Genomic DNA, 23,480 nt, shown 5'->3' with positions numbered 1-23,480 from the left:
CTTGAGACTACAATGCTGAGAGAGCCCTCAACCATGTGGAGAGGTGTTGGAGGTTGAGATACCCTGTGGAGAGAAAGAGAAGCCAAGGAGCCCTGAGGTGTCAGACATGTGAATGAAAAAGCCATCTAGGCAGTGTACACTCCAGCCCACACTGCTCAGACTGACACCACATGTAGCAGAGTTGAATCGCCCCCTGCAAGGCCTTCCTTAATTTTTGATTCGCAAAATTATGAGCAAAAAGATTGCTTGAAGCCGTTAAGTTTTGGGGTGATTGTTATATAGTTAGAGATGACTGAAACAAATAATTTTAGGCTATTCCTAGTACTACATACTGAGGAGTCAACAGGCACAGCTCTCCCTCCTGTCTGTGTGGAAATACTTTTCCTTTAGCAGAGTGAACCACAATGGGAATGACCACTCATGATCAATAATCATTTTCAGCTCTCAGGAGCTTAGGTCTTTAAGGGTAATCCATTTTACCATTAGGAAAGTATAATACCCAGATAACTTATTTATACATATCTGAGCTAAAATTTCATGATTTGTTTTGATCAAGGGGAATATAATAATTCAAGTATGTGATTATGTTACTGTAGGCAGAAAGAATAGGGCCATGGGGAGAGACGGGGAGGAAGGTAAGGAGGAAGTCTGGGAAAACAAAGGAGAGAGGAGACGCAGCTACCAGAATGGCCAGAACTAGATTTCTGTGGCCGAAAGCAGACCCAGGACACCATCTTGTCCCTCAAGGTGAACTTGACCTAATTATAATGTATTCTAATATTATTAGCATTGCAGGCAGGGAAAAATCTCCATTCCCTGTTTTGCCATGACAGTTCCGACAAGGGCTAAATAAGGACAAGAGAATCCCACCTTCTGAAGGGAAGGAGTGGTCAGTGAGGACCTGCCTAGGCATCCCTATAACACCATCCCTAACATTTGAATATTTTGCACCCTCATTTTGAAAATAATAAATTCCTAGTCTTCTTTGTTCTTCAGAGTAGCTGCTCTTCTCCGGGCCTGCCCGCTCCCACCATTTTGGGATTGTACTATCCTCTTTTCTTTTAATAAATCCACTGCTTGCTTGGCTTATTCGATTGGTGTTCTTGAATTCTTTCCTGTGACCATATCAAGAACTTGTCCTCCAGCAACAATTACATTTCTCTAGTTTTTTGCAGTTTCCAAGTGCTTTTTCAAATCTATCTTCTCTTTCAATCTTCCCAGTGAGTCTGAGATAGAAGAGGTGGTATTATTCTCACTGTTTTTTCATAAGGAAATAGATGCTTAAAAAGGTTATAAGACATGGCTAGAGCCATGGGGGAAGGATCGCAGGTAAGGAGAGAATCTAGAAGTCTTGACTCAGTCTGTTTCCACTCCAGCAGCTACCAAACTGTGAGTTGAGTAAGACAGAGGGGATTGCAGGGGAGTCCTGCCTCCAGCTGATGTTTTAACCATTATGGTAGGTGTATGTTCAATGAAACTTGCTTGTTTCCAAGACAACAGAATTCAAACGCGAACCTCAATTGCTCAGGAGGAGGCAGATTCACTGTCATTTCCATCCCTTTGAAGAATTGCACATTTTGATGGACAAAGTGCCAGAAATAATTAAACTAAATAGCTCTACAGAATCCTGATGGAGCAAGAAAGCAGAAGAAAAGAAGCATATTTATATGTATATAAATGTGGGTGGCGTTTCTTCTGTGAGAGTCTTTCAACAAAAATCATGACAATCCAGGAAAATCCAGGGATCAACACCTTATAGAAGAGAACAACAATTTGGAAAGAAAAAAAGGGAGCACCTTGAACTGTAGAGGTGGGGAGGTGGGGAGAGAAAGTGAAGCTATGGGCCAGGGGGAGGGACAGACCTGGGCCCTCAGTCCTTTCCCTGGTCCCCAGTGGAAAAAGCAATAGAGGAAGCAGATTTTAACTTGAATTCCCTATGTTGAGTCAAGTAGCTTGAAGCGTTCATTTTGTTTTTATTTACTTTTCTTGTGAGGTATCCATTTTGGCTCTAATTTCCTTTTTTTTTTTTTTTGCTGTGGAGATCAAGAGGTTTTGAGTGGAGCAGAGATGGAATACATTGTTCTGTATTGGCCACATGCCAGATTTTATTACAGTTTCTTTTTTAACTTAGCTTGTTATGGGATGGAAATTTGGTCTCTCTGGCATGTGAGAGGGAGGAGGATCTGTTGATTTCTTCTATCCTGGTCTCTAATTTATTCAATCTTTATTGAGCGGCTGTTCTAGAGAAGGCCCTGGTCTAAGAATTGGGGATTCAGAAATGACTAGGGCACACCATTTAGTGGCTCACATTTAGTGTACCCCCTTGCCTAGTTTTCATAGCTAAATAATGAAAATTTCATAGCCCTGTTGTGAATGAACTACAGAGTGATTGTCGAATGCATGGCTTTTATGCAACATTCAGTTATTCATGTAGTCAACAAATAATTACTACCTCTTACTAAAAGCCATTCACTCTGCTACATTCTAGTTTCAAAAAGTAAACAAAAGCAACATGTATAACAAAGAATTAGTATCCAGAACTTATAATTACCCTACAAATCAATAAGAAAAGGACAAATAAACCAACAGACAAATGAATAAATGATACAAACCCTTACTTAAGCTAGTGAGAAAATGCAAATTAAAATCACCACAAGATACTTTATTTTTACCTCCTAGTGTGGCAAAAATGAAAAGTTTATTAATATCCAGTGTTATCCACTTGTGGGAAAAAGACCACTTCTTTGTATTTCTGGTGGGAATGGTAAAATGATCCCTGACTTTGGAGGGCCACATGATAGCATCTATTAAAATTGTTTGTATGAAGAACAACTGGGGCCGGCCCGGTAGCTCAGGTGGTTGGAGCTCCGTGCTTCTAACACCAAGGTCACCGGTTGGATTCCCACACGGGCCAGAGAGCTGCGCCCTCTGCAGCTAAGCTCTCCTTGGAGTTGGGCTGCGGTGAGCAGCCGGAGGTCCTGGTTCGTGTGGTGCTGTGAGCTGCTGTGAGCACCGACTGCCTCTGCCAGGGGAGTGGGGAGAGGGGGAGCACAGGGCTCATAATACCTACAGAACTACACTGAGAAACAACGGCTTTCCCGGAGTGGGGCGGGGGGAAGAGGAAGAAGGGGGGAAAAAAAGAACAATTGGAAACAGGCTAAATGTCTCTGGAGTGGGTAGATGGGACATGGTATATTCATATGGTGAAATGTCACACAGACATTCAGGAGAAAAAAATTAGAGCTATCCATATCAGCATGGATTAATCTAAAAAATATAGAGTGAAAAGAGCAAGTTGCAGAGTTATGTGTGCTCTATGACCATTTATGTGGAAAAACCCATAAAAAGTCAATACTCCACATTTTCTATGGTGTAGATAAACAGCCTGGTAAAGATATGTATCAGATTGTAATAGTGGTTATCTCTTGGTTTTTGGTGGGGGAAAGGACTGAATAGGTCCAAGGGGACTTCATCTATATCTATAATATTATATATTTTAGGCATATAGATCATGTATAATTTATTTGTGAAAAATTAGGTTGAGGGAAGCAGTGTACAGAACACAATTCCTGTCTTTGAGGAATTTATTGATTAATGTCCTTATCTATGGGCAAAGCTGGGATTTGAACCTAGGTTTCCAATTTCCTAGTGTAATGATCTGCCTCTTGGGTATATGATAAATTTAACCATCTGTGAATAATCCAATGTTCTGACTTGCTTTCTGCAAAGTGATAGCTTTTGCAGTTTGTGTAAAGGTTAAGACATTGTATTTCTTTCTTTGTGTGGGGGAGTGGTTGGATTTTTCATTAAAAAAATTTTTTTTTATTAAAAAAGGAATAGATGCCAAGAATATTTACAATTTATGCATAAGGTATGCAGAATAACAGTACAGTGGGCATACTCATTAACCTACCACCCAGTTGAAGGAATAGAAAGCTCATGAATTTTCAAAACGGAAATTGGTGGGAATATTTGGAGTGTTCCATAAGAGACAAAACCTGAACGTCTTTATTTTATTTAAATTAAAAAAAATTTAAAATTAGTTTCAGGTGTACAAAACAATGTAATAGTTAGACATTTATCATTTATATCCCTCACACAGTGATAACCCCCTGCCCCCATCTACTACCCCTCTGACATTGCATACAGCCCTTACCTTTCCACTGTCTCTATTCCTAATGCTGTGCTCCACTTCTTGTAACCATATATATATATATATGTGTGTATATATATATATATATATACGTGTATATATATACATATATATATGTAACTATATATATATGTATATAAAATTATAGTTGACATTCATTATTGTTCAGCTTCAGCTTCAGGTGTACAGTGCAGTGATCAGGCATCTACATCATCCCTGAGGTGGTCTCCCTAATTAGACAAGTGTCCGTTGGATACCCTACAAAATCTTTACAACGTTATTGATTACATTCCCCAAATTGACTTTTGTATTCCCGTGGCATCTTGTGGTTACTGATTGTTTTCTAATCCCCTCACCTTCCCCCTTATCCCCACCCCCACCCCATCTAGCAACCCTCAGTTTTTCCTCTATGTCTCTAAGACTGTTTCTGATTAGTTCATTCATTTATTCTTTTCTTTAAATTCTACATATAAGTGAGATCATATGGTATTTGTCTTTCTTTGTCTGACTTATTTCTTTTAACATAATGTTCTCTAGGTCCATCCATATTGTTGCATGGGTAAGATTTCATTCTTCTTTATGGCTGCGTAATACTCCATTGTATAAATGTACCACAGTTTCTTAATCCAGTCGTCTACTGATGGGCATTTCGGTTGTTTCCATGTGTTGGCTATTGTGTATAGTGCTGCAAAAAACATGGGCGTGCATAAATTTTTCAAATTAGAGTTTTGTATTTCTCTGGATAGATACCTAGGAGTGGAATTGCTGGGTCATTAGGTAGTTCCATTTTCAGTTTTTTGAGATACCTCCATACTGTTTTCCATAGTGGCTGCACCAATCTGCAATCCCACCAACAGTGCACAAGGGTTCCCTTTTCTCCACATCCTCGCCAGCACTTGTTGTTTGTTGATTTATTGATGATAGCCATTTTGACTGGGGTGAGGTGGTATCTCATTGTGGTTTTTATTTGCATTTTTCTAATGATTAGTGAGGTTGAACATTTTTTCATATGTCTGTTTGCCATCTGTATGTCCTCTTTAGAAAAATGCCTCTTCATGTCCTCTGCCCATTTTTCAATTAGGTTGTTTGTTTTTTTGGAGTTGAGTTGAGTGAGTTTTTTATAAATTTTGGATATTAACCCTTTATTGAATATATCATTGGCAAATATCTTCTCCCATTCAGTAGGATCTCTTTTTGTTTTATTGATGGTTTCCTTTGCTGTGAGAAAACTTTTTAGTTTAATGTAAGCCCACATGTTTATTTTTTCTGTTACTTCCCTTGCCCGATGGGATAGATCAGTAAAAATCTTACTCTGGGTAACGTCTGTAAACTTTCTTCCTGTATTTTCTTCTAGGAGTTTTATGGTTTCAGATCTTACATTTAAATCTTTAATCCATTTTGAATTTATTCTTGTATATGATGTAGTGAGGTGGTCCAGCTTCATTTTTTTGCATGTGTCTGTCCAGGTTTCCCAGAACCATTTATTGAATAAACTGTCTTTACCCCACCATAAATTCTTGCTTCCATTGTCATAGATTAAATGACCATATAGGCATGAATTTATTTCTGGTCTCTCTATTCTGTTCTATTGATCTATGTGTCTGTTTTTATGCCAGTACCATGCTGTTTTGATTACTGTAGCTTTGTAGTATAATTTGGTGTCAAAACTTGAAGGTCTTGAGGGTCTTTCCCAGTCTACATCAGTATAATTTCCATAACTCCCTAGCAGCCAAATAAATAAAAGAATGGCACTATTTGGAAAATTGGAATATTTTCTTCTTTTGTGCTAAATGAGTAGGCAGTGATTTACCTGGGCTGCTCCTAGAAGGTGAGAAATCACACAAAGCTCTGAGAGGTGTGTCCAGAGGTAAATAGAGTTCCTAAGTGTATTTAGCAAATGATAATGCTAACCACAGTACACATATAGCATGGAGGAAGCAAAATGTTCATTTGTTGTCTGGGAAGCAATTGAACATTTATAGTTTGGGAATAGCTAGTTCAGAGCTGGAGGAAGGGAGATCCTTGTTTTAGTCAATGAAAGAACTGGTGTTTTCTGGGACACGGTGGAGAATTAAAAGGAATTTATCCAGCTAAGTAGTCCATTTTTGAGGTTCCTCAAGTCTTTATCTGAGAAGGGATTTAAGCAGGAACTAGTTAAGACTACTCAAAATGCAGAAATTGCAAGTGACAACACATTCAACACCTATAAGGAGGGAGAGGGGAGTGGGGAGGGGGGTGAGAGAGAACGGAGAGACAGAACAGGGAATAGGTGGAGTATAAAGCCACAGTTGGTCTTCCATGCTCTTCTAAGGTCTTTGGGGGCTACAAGGCTTTACACATGTGGCACGAAACTTCACAGTAACATGCTATCTTTAATAAATGATATGTTTACTCCAGATAAAGGTTAGAGAATTGCCTGGTATTGAAAAAAATCAGAACTGAAAAGAGACGATTAAGGAATCCCCAGAAGCTCCTGGCAGCCATTTGGGGCCCCTCAGAAGCCCCTGCTTCCCAAAGTCCCAATTCCATCTATTCAGATAGTGCTCGAAACCTCAGCTCCTCCCCTCATCATAGCCTGTAGGGTTGTCAGATAGAATACAGGATGCAATATTTGGGATATATGCTAAAAAATGATGTGTTGTTTATCTGAAATTCAGATTTAAATGGGTGTATTTTTATTTTCCAAATCTGGCAGCCCTATGTTTGTAAAATATGCTTGCCCTTGTTCCTCCCCCAATTCCTTTTCTAATTCTGGTCAAGTCAAAGTTCTGCATCCCTCCAAAGACCCCAGCTGCCTCAGAAGGGCCCCTTGGGTGAGAATTTTCTTCCTTTAGGACCCTAAGGTGGGAAGGAATGTACTACTCTCATTTCCACCTACCCCAAGATTTTTTCCCCCCTTTACTGGAAGATCATCCCACCATCTTGGAGAATCTCTAATGCCTATTAGCCACAAAGGTCTTTCTCTTCAATGTCTTCACAGTGGAGAGATTGGGATGAATATCACTGTGCAAGAATATTCAGGATTAAGAAAGAATTATATTCTTATCTCTAAGCCCTACAGTATCTGTAGGGCGTGGCAGAAAGAGTTTGTCATCAGAAAGAACACAACCTTACTCCTTGACAATCCCAAACACACCTGGAGTTCAGAAGATGGGCAAGGCATTTCTTTACTGTTCCCTGTAGGCTATTCTCCCGTACAATCTTAGTTAGCCTTGGAGGAAAGCTAGATAATCCCTTCCAGTTTGCCCTCCTTGTTGTTGTAGCCAGGGATACCTATTACCTTTCTTGTCCCTGGAGGGTGATAGAGGATCATGACTTCATCTAGAGATGAGGGTCTAAGCCAGAGGTTGGCAAATTATAGTTCGAAGGGCAAATCCTGTTTACTGACTGTTTTTGTACAGCTCATGAGCTAAGAATGGGTTTTATATTTGTATTTTATTTATTTATTTATTTATTTAAAGATTTTATTGGGGAAGGGGAACAGGACTTTATTGGGGAACAGTGTATACTTCCAGGACTTTTCTCCAAGTCAAGTTGTTGTCCTTTCAATCTTAGTTGTGGAGGGTGCTGTTCAGCTTCAAGTTATCCCTTTCTGTCTTAGTTGTGGAGGGTGCAGCTCAGCCCCAGGTCCAGTTGTCATTGCTAGTTTCAGGGGGCACAGCCCACCATCCCTTGTGGGAGTCGAGGAATCGAACTGACAACCTTGTGGTTGAGAGCCTGAGCTCCAACCAACTGAGCCATCCAGGAGGCAGCTCAGCTCAAGGTGCCGTGTTCAATCTTAGTTGCAGGGGGCAGAGCCCACCATCCCTTGCGGGACTCGAGGAGTTGAACCAGCAACCTTGTGGTTGAGAGCTCACTGGCCCATGTGGTAATCGAACCGGCAGCCTTCGGAGTTAGGAGCACGGAGCTCCAACCGCCTGAGCCACCAAGCCGGTCCATTTTATATTTTTAAATGGTTAAAAAAAATCTAAAGAAAAATAGTATTAAGTGACATGTGGAAATTACATAAAATTAAAAATTTGATGTTCATTGTTTTATTGGAACCCAGCCGTGCTCATTCTTTTATGTATTGTCTATGGCTGCTTTTGTGCTGTAAAGACAGTTGAATATTTGCAACAAAGATCATATGGCCCACAAAGCCTAAAATATATACTGTCTGGCCCTTTCCGTATAAACTTTGTTGACCGTTGATTGAAGCAATAAACTTCTCTTACTAAAAGTAGCTACCCCCCGAGAATGGAACGTTCAGTGTATTTGCTATCTACATTACAAGATTCCCTTCCCACCAGTAATGGATCATTTAGAGCCCTTTTGCTTGTTGTCAGGGACAGAAAATCCAACTCAAATTGCCCTTTTAGCAGTGTAGAATCTAGCTGCAGTGTGACTGTTCTAATAGTGCATTCATATTGGCACAAAAACTTTGTTTTGGATCAGAAATGCATTTCACATGATCTTGGTTTCTCTCCGTTTCCTGACCTGCCTTCCAATGTGTGAGCTTTATCCTTTTTTTTTAAAAAAAAAATGCTACTTTTTTTTTTTTTTTAATTCAGGCCCAGGGATTATCAGAGTATGCACAGCATATGGGTAAGAAATTTTAAGGCCATTTTATTATTATTGTTATTATTATTATTAAGGAGGGCACAGCTCACAGTGGCCCATGCAAGGATCGAACCAGCAACCTTGGTGTTGTTAGCACCGGGCTCTAACCAACTGAGCTAACTGGCCACCCCACTGTGAGCTTTATCCTTGATCCCTTCTTCAGAGCACCCATACCGGTAAACGAATAGTTATAGTAGTTTCAGATTTGACAGCCTCACTCTACACTGGTTCCCAACTTTTGTCACATCATGGCCAACATATAAAATGTTATTTGTACAGCACATTGAGATAAACTAGAGGGATTTGTGAGTGTCTACATAGGGCTTGGCAAAAAAAATCGATTATATATATTTATGATTATGATAAAAAGAAAATAAAAAGTATTAGGAAAGATATTAAATATAGGACTTGTATAAATCTTACAAATAAAATCTTTCCAAAAATTTAAATGAGAAGCTTGATCTTGCTTGCGTAAACGTAACATTTTAATTTCATATTTTATGTTTGAAATGGTTACATGCAATTTTTTATCAAGGCTTTAAACTCATGATTTCTTCAGTTATGATAGTCACTAGACAAAAAATTTGCTTATATAATTAAGTGATAAAACACTTAAAAACTTAAAAAAAAAACTTAAAAAAAACTTTTTTAAACCACCAGTTTAGCACAGCTTAAATCATATTTATAAGATTTGTCAGTTCTTCCTTTATTTTACTGACAAATGCATTATTAAAATTTTATAACGGTATTGGGATGCAAATTCACATATCATAAAATTATTTACAAAGGATACAATTCAATGTTTTTTGCTATATTACAGTATTAATTTAAAAATTGTAAAATATATATAACAAAGTTTTCCATTTTAACTTTTTAAGTGTACATTTCAGTACATTCACAATGTTGTGCATCCGTCACCACTATCTATTTCCAAAAATCATTCCAAACAGAAACTCTGTAACTATTAAGCAATAACTCCCTATTTCCTCCTCCCCCCAGCCCTTGGTCCCTTCTGATCTACTTTCTGTCTCTATGAATTTGCCTAGTTTGTGTACCTCATATACGTGGAATCATACAATATTTGTCCTTTTGTGTCTGGCTTACTTAGCATAACATTTTCAAGGTTCAAGCTTGTAGTAGGTATGTAAACTTCATTTCCTTTTAAGGCTGAATAATATTCCATTGTATGCATATAACACATTTTGTTTATCTGTTCATGGACTAGTTAATTATTTTTAACGAAAATTAAGAAACGAGAAAAAAATGCTCCTTAGATTCTTACCTATGTATTTATTATTTATGGAACTTTTCATTCGTTCATGAATAACTGAATTTTTGTCTGGTGTCCTTTCCTTCCATCCAGGAGGGGGTGGGGATGGCTCTGTTGTGGTGGAACTGTGACTCAAAGTTTACCTTTTCTTAGGTTAAAAGGAAGTGAGGTTGGTAGCACAGGCCTGTTTTATCTTTGTGAAGCCTTCACTGATACATGGGTGCAGAGAGTAAGTGTTTGTGCCTGTGGTGTCACATTCCCTTTCTCTCTTCAAATGGCTGTGGAAGTATGGATATCCTCATTCGGGACAGACACGTCTGAAGGTCCAGTGTAAGTTCTTGAGAGAGGAACGTCTCTCCAGCAGCGAAAGGCAGGCCTGAGCAGAGGGCCCAGCAGAACACAGCCATCTGGAGGAAGGGTTCTTGTCTCATTTCTGCTGTTTCCCTGCCCACGAAGACTTGTGTTAGTGAGCAAACAGAATGTGGAGATTATTTCCTGCTGGGTGATACTTGGAATCCTCTGCCAGGCCTTTGACACCCCTATGGGATGGGAGCTTGTTTTATGTCAGGTGTCCATTGTGAGCAATGCCATTCATTATCTGCGTGGTTTTCAGACTGTCTGCGAACCTTCTTATGGCAATGCATAAATGACCGTGGATCTTCAGAAATCAAGAGTTCTTTCTTTGTGTAATGGCTTTGGTGTAAAGGGGTTGAAATTTAGCTTTTCCTCAGAATTCCTTTATCATCCTGCTGTTCCATATTTAAGTGCTAGTATCTGGAAGTCATTCTTCTCAGCAATAATGTGAAAGAAAGTTGCTTACAAAGGCATCAGGTAGAGGGGAAAACTTGGGTAGAATCAAAACGAGAGAGGGATGGAATTCCAGGTTAAATACCCCGTCTGTCCCTTGAAGCTGAGGCACGTACATGAGAACGCAAACAGAAAACAGTAGGTAGACGTGCTGGAATGTACAGTGGGTAATGGATATGGAAGGATGATCTTGTCATGCATGTTAAACAGATACTTTGATGAGTTTAAATTTAATTAGCATCTGGAAATTAACAAGGCTAGAAAGAAGGGCAATGTGTTTTTAAGTGATGGCGATGGATAGGTACTGTTTGGAGCATATAGATAAATGAATATTTAATTTGTAATGCATAATGAGCTAGGTGCCTATACATACCGTGTTTCCCCGAAAATAAGACCTAGCTGGACAGTCAGTTCTAATGTGTCTTTTGGAGCAAAAATTAATATAAGACCCTGTCTTATTTTACTATAATATAAGACTGGGACTTTATAATATAATTTAATATAATGTAATGTAATATAATAATATAGCACTGATTGTCCGACTAGGTCTTATTTTCGGGGAAACACGGTAATTTGTTTTTCAAGTTGCTATCACAGCACAAAATAAGAGACTCATCCAAGGTCAGGAAATTCCTATTATTACCGTTTTTCTTTGGTTAAATGTTAAAATCAGCCTTGTAGATATTGATTTGCATTGTTCAAGTTGGATAATAACTATTTTCATTGTCATACCCTCTGTTGCTTCTTTAAGGGATGGGGCATGAAAATAATTTTTGGTCTTACATCTTCTGCACATTTACCTTAAGTATGTGCGTGTTGGATCAGAGTATGCTCCTGGTGGAAAGGCAAATGGACTTGTGTATCTTCTCTTCTAGCACCTTTTAATATTTACAGCATTTGTTTGCTGATGATTTTTTAGGAGGTGAGACTGAGAGATAAACTTTAGCTAGAGGGTGGAAGAAGAGATCCACTTTTGTTTGAAAATTGCATACTTTCAGTTTTGTTTGAAAATTATATACTTTCCTTTGGTCATAAACTGTATGGATCTCTCTAAAGCATAAACTGAAGCTGTCCTTTGCATTCATCCTAAATGGTGCTGAACTGGGGTTGAGGTCAGGGTGTTGTAGCAGGAGAACCGTATGGGTCTGGCTTATAGTCAGAGGCAGTCCCACCAGGAGAGTTTGCTCTCCTGAGAAGGCCAGCCCTTTGTGCTGAGCACAGCATGTGTGTATATGAATAAGCATATGGATCCTCCACTTCATGGATTGCAGGAGGTGAGAAGGCATTGCTGTTTCTTGCAGACTTAATCAAGAGTTAAGTAGCTGAAGAGTTATGTGGAGTGTCCATGCAGACAGGCTCAGGCGGAGGGCGTGCACATCCATGGCACAGGTCTCCAGGGCAGACCCTACTTCGAACATCAGCCTTGCAACTAACTGCCCTTTTCTCTCTTTCCTCAAAGTTGTGCCCTGTGAACTGGGGGAGAGTTGTTTTGGACACAAGTGGAGGACAGGGCTGCAGTGTTTTTATTTATACTCGGAATGGATATGTGTTTCTGCTTTATCAATTTCTCTTGTTTTCTTCTCAAGGAATTGCATTTTAGTGTGTGTGTCTGGGAGTGAATGGGCAGGTCATCCATTCCAGGGAAATACAGTAACTCATACAGGTGTCTAGGGTTGGGGAAGTGTGCACAGCAAGCCATTTCGTGCAGCCATTCCCAAACTGGGCTCTGCAACTGGGTCCCTCCAGGGAGCCTTGAAAAATTCTGCATCCATGCCCTGCTCCTGGAAATTCTGAGTTAGTCATTCTGAGGACCTAGAAATTTAGGTTTCATAAAAACACGTTAGTGAGTTCTGTTGGGTAGTGGGGTTTGTGTCCCTCAGAGTTAGTATATCTCCAGCCTTAAATCTTCTCAGTATATGAAGACAATATAAACGCCTGAGGACACATATGATCACAAATTTTGGCTCTAGGACCACTTTGCCATCTTTGGGTTGTCATTGTCCGTTTGATCTTTTTAAAGCACAAACTCTAGCCTCTCTCTGCTTCCTGCACCTGGAAGCCTTCCACACCACCCAGGTGTTGGGGGTGGGAGTATCTGTGGGACCCAAGCTCCAGGCTCTGTGACATGCAACCTATTTGAGAGGGAGTGTGAGTAATCCGGACCAGGCCAGGATTTACACTGCACAACCTGGTGTGGCTTCCTGCCCTGGGCCCTGTCATGCCCCAGGGATCCAGGACACTTTCCTGCCAGTGGGAGGTAGTGATGTCATTGCACTGAAGGATCCGCCCTGGAAAAGGAGAAGACAGGAAGGTGACTGGAAAATGTTGTTTAAAAATGGGCTGGACCCTCACAGCGCCCTAGAGCTAAATAAATTTAGTAATATTGTTTTTATCATTGTTCCTAAAGTTCCACAGTGGAGAATTAGGGGCTAGTTTCCAAGGTGGGGATGCTTTTTAGCTTTTGTGTGTTTTGAAAGGGGGTCTCTAGGGGCTTGGGGCACATGGAGGGAAGGGCAGGGAGGAGATGTCGGCTGCTACCCCGGGAGCACCCAGAATAAGAGCTGGGAGATTTATGTGGTGTTTGTGTGGGGTTGAAACCTTGGCGGGGAAGCAGTCCAACTCTTCATTGACAACCCTTTGTTTTGAGATAAATTTAAACAGGGTTGTTAAGAGCGTTTTGCATTTGTACAAGTGCTTTTTATGAACAATAGTTTCCAACCATTTAATAATGACCTTGGCACTTTTCATCAGAACAGCACAATTCTCAATCTGTCTCTGGCTTTGCTGAGGAGCAGTCACACTTCCTGTTCTCTTTAATCGCTTCTCCCATCTGGGAAGCACTGGGCACTCCGGAAGACACCTGTTTTCTCGCCTGTTATTTTCAAAGCTTGGATCCCTGGCCAGTCCAGAATGGCTGTGAGTGAGAAGAAGGGCGCCGCAGGGTCAGGCCTGTCTCCTGAGGGACAGAAATCTCCAAGTGTCTATGGAGGACCCCATCATCTCAGGGCCTGTTTGTGAATTCCCAAGTGAGGCTGGGCCTGGGTCATGTACCTTTTTCTTAGTGAAGGTGACAGCTGCTCATTTCATGAAAAAGGAATTCATGGAGAATGACTAGAGGAAGATTTTGAAGATTAATTAAAATCAGAATTAGGAGAAAAAGAAACACATACAGAGTCAGAGGAGGAAGAAAAATAGTGGTTTAGAAAAGTCTATTATGTTAAGGGAAATAAGTCAGACAGAGAAAGACAAATACCATATGATCTCACTTATATGTGGAATCTAAAGAACAGAATAAATGAACAAACAAAACAGAATAGACTCAGAGATATAGGAAAAAACAAAACAAAACAGGGTTGCTAGGTGGGAGGGGGTTAGGGATGGGGGAGAAGGTAAAGGGATTAGAAAGTACAAATTACTAATCACAATATAGTCATGGGGGTATGAAACACAGTGTGGGGACTATAATGGTGTAAAGATTTTGTAGGGGATCAGATGAGCGCTTGTCTTATGAGGGAGACCACCTCATGGACTGTGTAGATTCCTGACCACTGCAGTGTACACCTGAAGCTGAATAATATGGAATGTGAATTATAATTAAATATATATATTTAAATATAAATGATATATATAATTATATATCAATATATAATTAAATATATATGTACATAGTCACGGGCTAAGGAGTACAGCATAGGGAATAGAGTCGATGGTATTGTAACAGCTATATACATACCATATCAGAGGGGTAGTAGGTTGGGGTAGGCAGGTTATCACTTTGTGAGGGGTGTAAATGTTTAACTATTACATTGTTTACACCTGAGACTAACAACAACAACAACAACAACAAAAAACAAGGTATCTGTTACCCCACACTTACTAATCAAAAGAAAATCCTACGTCCCTAGGAGATTAGCATCTGTATTTTAGAAGATTATCTTGGTTGTGTCCGTGAGTAGATTTCTTGGTATTTGGTAAAGAGAATAGGCTTAAAAGAGCGAGGGATAATAATAAAGGTTCTCATGCTCATGCTTATCTGAGGGCTCCACATTACAGAGGCTAAGGTGGGGGCTGAGGATAGGTGGTGTAGTCTTCATTTTTTTGGCCCGTTCTCAGCCCTTGCGTTGCAGCAGGAGTGATTGATGACATGGTCAGTGAGGGGTTACTGGTGGCTGCACTCTTTTCTGGCAGCATCATTCACTTCTCAGCATTGGCAATTCCCATCTGGACAACTTCCTACAAGAGTCCCAGTGGCCTGCACCTCCCATTTCTCCACAAAGGGAGGCTTGTGGGGGACAAGTGTCCCTCCCACATGGAGAATCCACGTGGACTGGGGTATTACCAATATCACTGCGGTGTGGGCCTGGGGGTAGTGGAGAGCTGGGGCAGGGAATACCAAAACAAAGTGAAACCCAGCCCTTGCCCCCAAGCACCATACTGTCCACATGGGAATTTAACAAAACAAAACAAAACAAAAAGTCAATGAAAAAGAAGTAAGGAAGTTTATTCAAGTAAGTTAGAGTTGATAAACTCTTAAACAACAAGAGGCCAGGGGTGATTAAGTGTCATGGAGCTAATCAACAGTGGTATCCTAAAATAGGAGAGACTAAAATTCAAAATCAGGTAAAAGAATAATAATAATAATAATAATAATAATAATAATAATAATAATAAAAAAAAATACCACCCACAGTGAGCAGGCGACATCATAAAATACTATAGTGCTATTTTGCCAAAACTCAAAGCTCATTAAAAAGTTGACTTCATTTGTGAGAGCATTTGTGAGACACAAGCATCATTATCCTCATGTTATGGGAGAGGAAATGGAGACTCAGAGGAGTGAGCCTTTGTTTCTAGCATGTTTCTTACAGAATCGTACTCAGAACTCAGACTGCAGGATGAATCCTAGATCTGTCACAGGTGTTCACCACTTCTTTCTAGCCTTTCTTAAAACTCTTTCTGAGGATACACTATTGCATTAATTATGTCACCCTGCTAGTGTCTTTTTTTTTGGGGGGGGGAAGGGAGTGGTGGCTGAATAATATTTGGAGGGTTATAAAACACTGTATTTGAAATGATTTCATTTTTGTACATATATACATGAAAAATGTTATATACCAATTTGTTAGCAGTGGTTATTTCTGGTATGCATAATAATGGATTATTTTTACATTTAAAAAATCCTTTTGTAAGTTATAGAAGTGAGTGTGCATTGTTTTTGTGTTAAAGGAAAAACACCTAAAATAGTAAAACAAAAGAAAAGGCTCTAGGGTTTTAAAAAATGTTCTAATTTATTTTTAGGAAATTATACCTGTTTATTTTCATTTTGCTAAATACTAGAAAATTCAATTTACAATAATCAGTTATTTTGTTACAACTTTTGTATATATTATACACATTATTTTGTAACTTACTATGTTTTCTTTAATCAGTTCCCTTCTGTTGGACATTTATTTTTTTCTACTTTATCATTATTATAAGAAACCTAGAGTAAACACAATTGGCTAAAACGTATTAAAATGAAAGTAGAAACACCCTGCCCTTCCTCCAAAAGATTCTGAAAAATGGGCAAAGATCCTTTCTGGGAAATGTTATTCATTTCCAACCAAGTTATTTCTTTGACCAGATTGTGGTGTTAACTAAGGAATGGAAAGAACATATGTTAAATACCTACCACCACCCACAAGCAAATCTTTATAACACTTCTTGTTTTTGTATTTTAATAGGTATTTTGAATTTAGTATAATTATGTTTAATATATTTTGTATTTCAAGAATGAGTGAGAATTACAGTAGGAGAGAAAAAGTTCATGTCAGATAGGTGTTCTTATTTACTATAAGGATGATCAAACACAGTAATAGGTGATTTTGTAGAATCTTTAAATAGAGTGGATAAAGAAACATTTGTGTGTGTGTGGGGTGGGGTAATATGGGGGGAGGGGATAACTTTACCTGCCCGGATGACTCTGGAAAGGGTTACTCTCTATTTCTAGTTGAGTGCTTCTGTAGAACAATGGAATAGTCTCATTCTGGTCATGAGGACTATAGGAACCAAGTGTCAAAGCATCATTAAGCTTATTACTGTGTTTCTGGCACTGTATCTCAAAGATAAATCAAGAATCACCTCAAATGCCGCCTCCTACATGACATCTTCTAGAAATCCTCTAGGTTCTCACAGGGCACTTTTAATTCCTCTACATAACACTTACCACATGATTCCATTTTGTTGTTGTTGTTGTTCAGGAGTTTGTCCCATGCAATAGATGGTAAACTTCCTAAGAAAGTCCCGAGAAAATGCTCACGTTTGTTGAATGAATGAATGAATGAATGAGCTGACTCATGAAGGATGATTATGACTCAGTCATACAAACGATAGGGAGAAAGGAAGGGAAAGGCCAGAGAAATGGTTTCACGGAGATTGAAATGATGGCTGTAAGACACTATGAAATGTTTGTCACCTCTGCCCTGCGTTTGGCTTCTGTCACTGAGTTGACCACCCTGTTTGTCCCCATGCACCAAAGATTCCTGATGAGTCTAAGATTTGTCAGGACTCTTCAGGCAAGTTCTGCAGAGAGGCTAGAGTCATCTTAAAAGAGAGGCTTTCCTGAAGGGCTGAAAATATAATGAGTCGGTGGTGGGGAAAGTTGAGTGGGTGTCAGGCGAGCTGCTAGATTTCTATTTTCTGACCTAATACTAAACTAGAAGTCTTCATCATCCCTATTTCTCCAAGCCTGGAACTTTTTTTCAGGAGACAAACTGGTATTTCTTGTTTCCTCCTCAAAACAAATGCAAAAATTATTTAAGTGTCGTGTGGGGCGGCATGTGGGGTGTCATGCTAGCCAGTGAGGTTGGTTGGCAGAGAGAAGTGGACGGCAGGTTGCGGAGAGTGTGGCTCCTGCTTCCTGTGTCTCCCACCCAGCCGCCAGGGAGACTGTAGTGGTGTGACTCCCCTATCCATGGCTCCGTGGGTGTTCCTTTTTAGCCTCACCCTGTCCTGCGTTCTTATGTGGGGAGCGGGACCAGAGACCCCGCATGATAATCGTTTACAATTTGTGTGATTTGAACTTCAGTTTCTGTGGTTGTGAGGATAAATCAGATATTATACTGAGAATATATCAGTAACTGACACATCAGAGGCATGAAAAATGTAGCTATGATTATTAAAATACATTAAGTGTTGATAGAACCTTATATATCCAAGGTTTATAAAACTCTTGCCTTTATGATTAATAGCAAGGCGTTGATTATCCCTATCTAAATGAATCCTCATGGATAGGACTATAAGAGGCATAAACAAAACCTTCTAGTGTAAAAATTTCTTTTAATGCATGATATTCTTGCTCAACAAAAAGTGTAGAGGGATGGCTTTTCCTTTATAGAAAACAACCAAAATCAAATCTCTATCATTGAATAAGAGTTTAAGGAACTATATTGGATCAGGATGCTTAGTCTCAGGAAACAGAATGATAGAGGATAATTTTAATAGAAAAGAACGTGTTTCCAGGGTATGAATGAGTAGCTTCTGGAATTTCCAGGACAACCAGAAAACCAAGATTGGAAGGTATCCAGCTAGGAGTAGCATAGCCTGGAGAAACTCCGGTCACATCAGGTGATGGGTCTTGTGAAATCCCACTGGAGCCCCTGTTCACTGCCTGGCACCTGTGAGCTGGGGGCTGGAGACTGGAACCTCAGCCACAGCCACCACAGAGGAACACAGCCTTGGTAGCCACACTGGCCTGTGTCCTTGTGTCACCGACACCCACATGGCTTGGTTAAGTCTGCGTGATACACGGCAGAACCTGGGTCTACTGCAATACACTAGGCACAAAGGAGGAGAAATGTAGCTTTGAAGCTTTTCAGCCTAAGTAAGGTGTCTTAGCCTGGGTTCCCCCACAGGCAAATCTTGAGACAACAGCTTGGATGTGGGTGGTTTGTTTTGGGAGGTGATCCTGAGGAATAGAGTGAGGGATTAGAAGAGGTTTCAGCCAGAGATGATGGCATTAGTTTAAATTGACAAGTTTAACTCTTCCCACCATCACTGGAAATGAAGGCTCAAGTGCTACATACAATTCACTATGGAAATTAATTCGCCCTAATTTCGCCCTAATTAATTTTAGTTGGGAGGATTCACTGTAAAAATCATACCTGCCATAGATTGGAGTAGAGCTATTGAAGTTAGGGGACAATTGCAATAGTCCTACAAAAGAATATAGGACCTGAGGGAGAACAGGAAATGTGAGAAGCAAAAGAATGGGACACATTGGATCTGACTGATGGGCCTTGATGACCAATGGCTTGTGGGGGAGAGGAGGACAATTGCCTTCCACTGAGGTCAAGGATCCTACAGGAGGGATGGATGCGCAGAGGAGATGGGAAGGCTGATGAGTCATTTTGCATATGCTAAGCTAGGGCCTGCGGGCTGTACAGTAGACAATCAGGAATGTGGGTCTGGAGTCAGGAGAGTGGGCACCGCTGGAGATGTGGGTTAAAGAATCTTAAACATTTAAGGGGAAGGTAAAGGAAAAGGAACTGGCAAAGGAGAGAAGGTAGCTCCACACCCCCTGCCGGACCAGACAAGATTGTCATTCCCTCCTTACAACAGGTCTTTGGCATGTGACCTGGGTGCTGGCGTTGCCAATTCTGACCCCACTGAGGTTCTGTCCCCCAGAGGGATGTGGTAGCTCCAGCTCGTTCTAATTCCTCCAGATCCCTGAAGACAAGAAACCAGGTCCTCTTATGTACTTCTTTGTTTATTTTTGAAATTATTTTACTTCCAATGGCTACTGCCTGAAATAATGGGAATAATAGAACTCACAAACCCATAAGATTTAGAGAATCTTAAAACATTCATATGGTATTGATTTCTAGTCTGGGTTCTTGACTTCGTTGCTGAGATAGTAACTAGAATTCCCCGTGATCCCTGCCGTCTGCTTTCACTCCTGAAGGCAGGAATATTAATCTTTCTCTCCCCGTCTATGTCCCTCTTCTCAGGGGAAGGTCATGACTCCATAATGACCCGCTTTCTGACCCGGGTCTAAGGATGCAGTCTGGACAAAAAGATACATGTCTGTTATTCTTGCATGGACAATTTGCAGTTCAAGAACCTCCAAATCCAGTGCCGTCTGTATTCTCTTGGTGTCTGCCCTGTGTAGAAATAGAATTGTCTGAGGGGTGCTGCCCACGCAAAGAATCCAGGGGCCTTTAAGGAAGAGGTAGTTGTCAGCTGTTGCAAATGCTGTGTGGAGGTAGATAAAGGAGAGAACTAAGAAGAGGCTGTTAAAATAGGCAGCCATGTAGCGACTGGTGACCCCTGTAGCATGATGGGGTTTGCTATGCTCATCGAAACAGCATTTAGGCAAGTTCATACTTGCAAGGATAACCTAAACCATTGAACAGATGGCTGTGCCCAAGATCCTACTGATAGTAAGCCTGCAGTAAGACAACGTCTCAATTTCTGTGAGCAGTATAAGCATTGTGTGTGTGTGGCTATTTTATATTCTAGTTTGAAAACAGTCTAGTACACGTGAATGTCTGGTCAATATGCATCTCTCTGAACATAAAATGGTTATTAAGCATGGTATAATAATAACAGTATTGTGGCAGAATAAGCCTCTGTGTACCCTTTACCCTCTTTGTCCCATTCAATCCTCGCCACAGCATCAAATTATTACTGTAAGAGGCAGTCATTATTAGCTAGAGATAGGTTTGAGGGACTCTTTGGAAGACTGAAAACCCAGGCCTGCTTCTGTGGAGGGTGTAGGAGGTGCCCACCTAGGAGAGAGTCAGCATTGGTTCAGGCTGCGTGGGATTATGCTGGCAGGTAGAGCTAGGGCCCTGACAGGACAGAGGAGTAGAAAAGGGAAGAGCACTGCAGATCAGACAAAGAACATGTTGCGTGTCCAAAGAAGAACATTCAAGGTAGACTGTGTATGGACCGGAAGGTGATCCGGAGAGATAAGAGATGCTTTGCACCATCTTCTGGCCTCAGCGATCAACTAGTAGTGAGACTGCATTATTGGTAGTGAACTGACTTTTTAGCCCCTAGATGTTTTGAAGGCAAGACAATAATAATAGGTAACACTTACTGAGCCAATTATCAGTGTATCTCCAAGCACTATGCTTATTGTTTTACATGCATTGTCACATTTACATTATCAAAATAACCTTATGACAAAGATATTATTACTCCCATTTTACGGATAAGGAAACTGAGGCTTAGAGAGTAGCTTGCTGGAGGGAAAAGAGCTAGTCTGTGATTGAATGAAGGATTCAAACTCAGAGTTCACATCTTTACCCATGATACTCTACTGAAGGTCCTCAGGGTCAAGAGGGCTGGGGTGCCCCAGGGAGAGCCTGTGGAGGGAGAAGAGTAGAAATCTGAACAAAGGGACTTGGGAAACAGTGGTTTTCAAAAGGTGAGTGGGGAAAGAAGAATCCTTAGAAGAGAATGAGGGGTTGACACAGAAGGAAGAGAAAAGTCAGAAAGGAGAGTGTCATGGCAGCCGAGGGAATGGAGTTTTGATAAGGGGGGGTATAGTTGGCAGCCAATACTGCAGAGAGGTCAAGTAAGATAACATGGCCATTGAACTGGACAATATGAGGCACTGGTGATCTTAGCCACAGCCAGATTGGGGTGGGTTAAGGAGAGAATGGAAAGACAGCAGGTAAAAGCAGAAAGAGCTAATGACTCCACGTGGAGTTTAGCTGTGAAGGGAGCAAGGGAAGCTGGAGGTGAATGTCAAGTTGAGAGTCTTTGTTGACTTTTAGGATGTGACTGTTTACATGCTGATTGAGTAAAGGAGAGGTGGAAGGCACAGGATAGAGAGGGTGATTGGAGAGAGCGAGAAAGAGCGAGAGCGAGAGAGGCTCTAGAACATAGAGCAAAAGTTCCAGAAGGAGCAGCTTTAAGTAAAGGCAGGATGCCTCCATTGCTGAGACAGAAAGATACAGGTAAGGCTGCAGATGTCGAGGAGGCATGGGAGGCTTCACGTCTGGTATTCTCTGTACAGAAGGGATACCTGTACAGAAGGAGGCAAAGCCATCTGTTGAGAATGAGGGTAGGAGGTGGGGTAGGGTGGGTTGAGGACGTGGTGAAAGTTTGCTGGGTAAGAATGGGGATTCATGGATGTGTTAAACAACAAAATTAATCTCCAAACTGAAATCTTTTCTAAAGTAAGGTTTTATTGAGCCAAAATGCTACCCAAAAGACGACTAGTCTTGTGGCATGGAGTCTAAACTCCCAGCGACACGGGTAGGTAGAAAAGACAGCATGTCAGAATTTGTGTTTTTATTCATCAAGCGGGGAAAGTGGGAAGAAAGATGTGAACCATGTAAAAGCGTTTACATTAGCTACAGGCAAGGGGGTGGGAAGGTGAAGCGCAGCCAGCTCTGGGATAGGCCCAGGGCCCTTGTAAAGAAATGTCCACTCCTGTGCGTCAACTGTGGTCAGCAGTCTGGAACGCCCAGGTGTAAACAAGCGAATCTCCTGGTTAAAATAACCTGCCGAAATAACCACCTGGAGATCAATCCAAAGTTCTAACAGGCAGTGGAAAGAAGATGAGCAGTCTTTTGTTAGCTGGCCAGCAGCCATTAACAGACTAACAATTCTGTTTCTCTCTCTCTCACTCTCCAGCCACTGTAATTTAATTTAGAACATCTCAGAATTTTCTCCTTGTCAGATGCTAGTAGCAACTCAGGTGTGGGACTTGTCATTTATCATTAGAGAGTTTGATTATTCCAAATTTTCACTTTCACAAACAGAACAGAGAAGGAATGATTGAATAAAAACAAATTTGAAAGTTTTGAGGTTAACAAAACACACCTTTTAATAATTTTTCAAGAAGAGACCCATGGAGGGTAGCATCAAAATTTAAGTAATATTTGAAAACAAAGGTCAGTGACTGGTGTCCGTATTTTCCCATCAAATTTTTATATCAACCAAATTCTGTAGTTGATTAATTTGCTTTTAGTCAAAATTGCTTTTGGCTAAATTGCTTTCTACCAAATTAACTTTTGGTTAAGTCAGTTGGAGATGGGTTTTATAGGACAGATGCAAAGTTTGGACAAGTAAACAAAAGAGCTTGTTGGTTATATATCTCTCTCTCAAATTTCATTTTTCAAGCCACAGCACTTACCTTTCGGTGTGACATAGAAGAATTTTTATAGTTGAAAAAAATGAAAACTGTAGGTAGCTCTTTAGTTACCTGTTTCTTATTTAGAAACAAGCACCAGCCTTCCTATCCAAATAGCTCAGACACCAGCATCACACAACTGTTGGTTGTTCAGTGGGTCTGATTTCTAGAAATCTTTCAGAATTTCCAAACTCAGTGTGAAAAATATTATTATAAATAAGTTATCTACATCATAAAATTTGAATAGTAAATAATTCTACCAGTAAATAAGAGGGGACAAAAACATTCACAAATGACACTAAAATATCACATTTTAGTAAACAGTGGGGACTTCTAAAATAGCAATTGTTTAAACAGCAGTCTACATTTATTTAAAATTTAGTTTATAAGAAAGATGGCTGAGTGGAGTAAAAGCATATAAAATTTTCTGTTTCTTGGAATTTTTGATAGGAGCCCAACTAGCTTAGAATTTATTTCCCCCTACTGAAAAATGGCAGAAAACCCCTTAGAAACAGAAATCAAAT

The 23,480-nt window shown here is 40.3% G+C and overlaps 1 non-coding gene across 1 annotated transcript; it reads right to left on the bottom strand.

Moving 5' to 3' along the window:
- Positions 1-8,804: 8,804 nt before the first annotated feature.
- TRNAV-AAC (transfer RNA valine (anticodon AAC)) lies at positions 8,805-8,878 on the bottom strand. Its single transcript has one exon. It is a non-coding gene; the product is annotated as a tRNA-Val (tRNA).
- Between the last annotated feature and the right edge of the window lie 14,602 nt (positions 8,879-23,480).

This window comes from Rhinolophus ferrumequinum, chromosome 6 (genome assembly GCF_004115265.2).
Source record: "Rhinolophus ferrumequinum isolate MPI-CBG mRhiFer1 chromosome 6, mRhiFer1_v1.p, whole genome shotgun sequence".
In the NCBI taxonomy this organism is placed as follows: Eukaryota; Metazoa; Chordata; class Mammalia; order Chiroptera; family Rhinolophidae; genus Rhinolophus; species Rhinolophus ferrumequinum.
The sequence above is the reverse complement of the archived record's forward strand: the minus strand, read 5'-3'. Positions and strand labels throughout refer to the sequence as shown.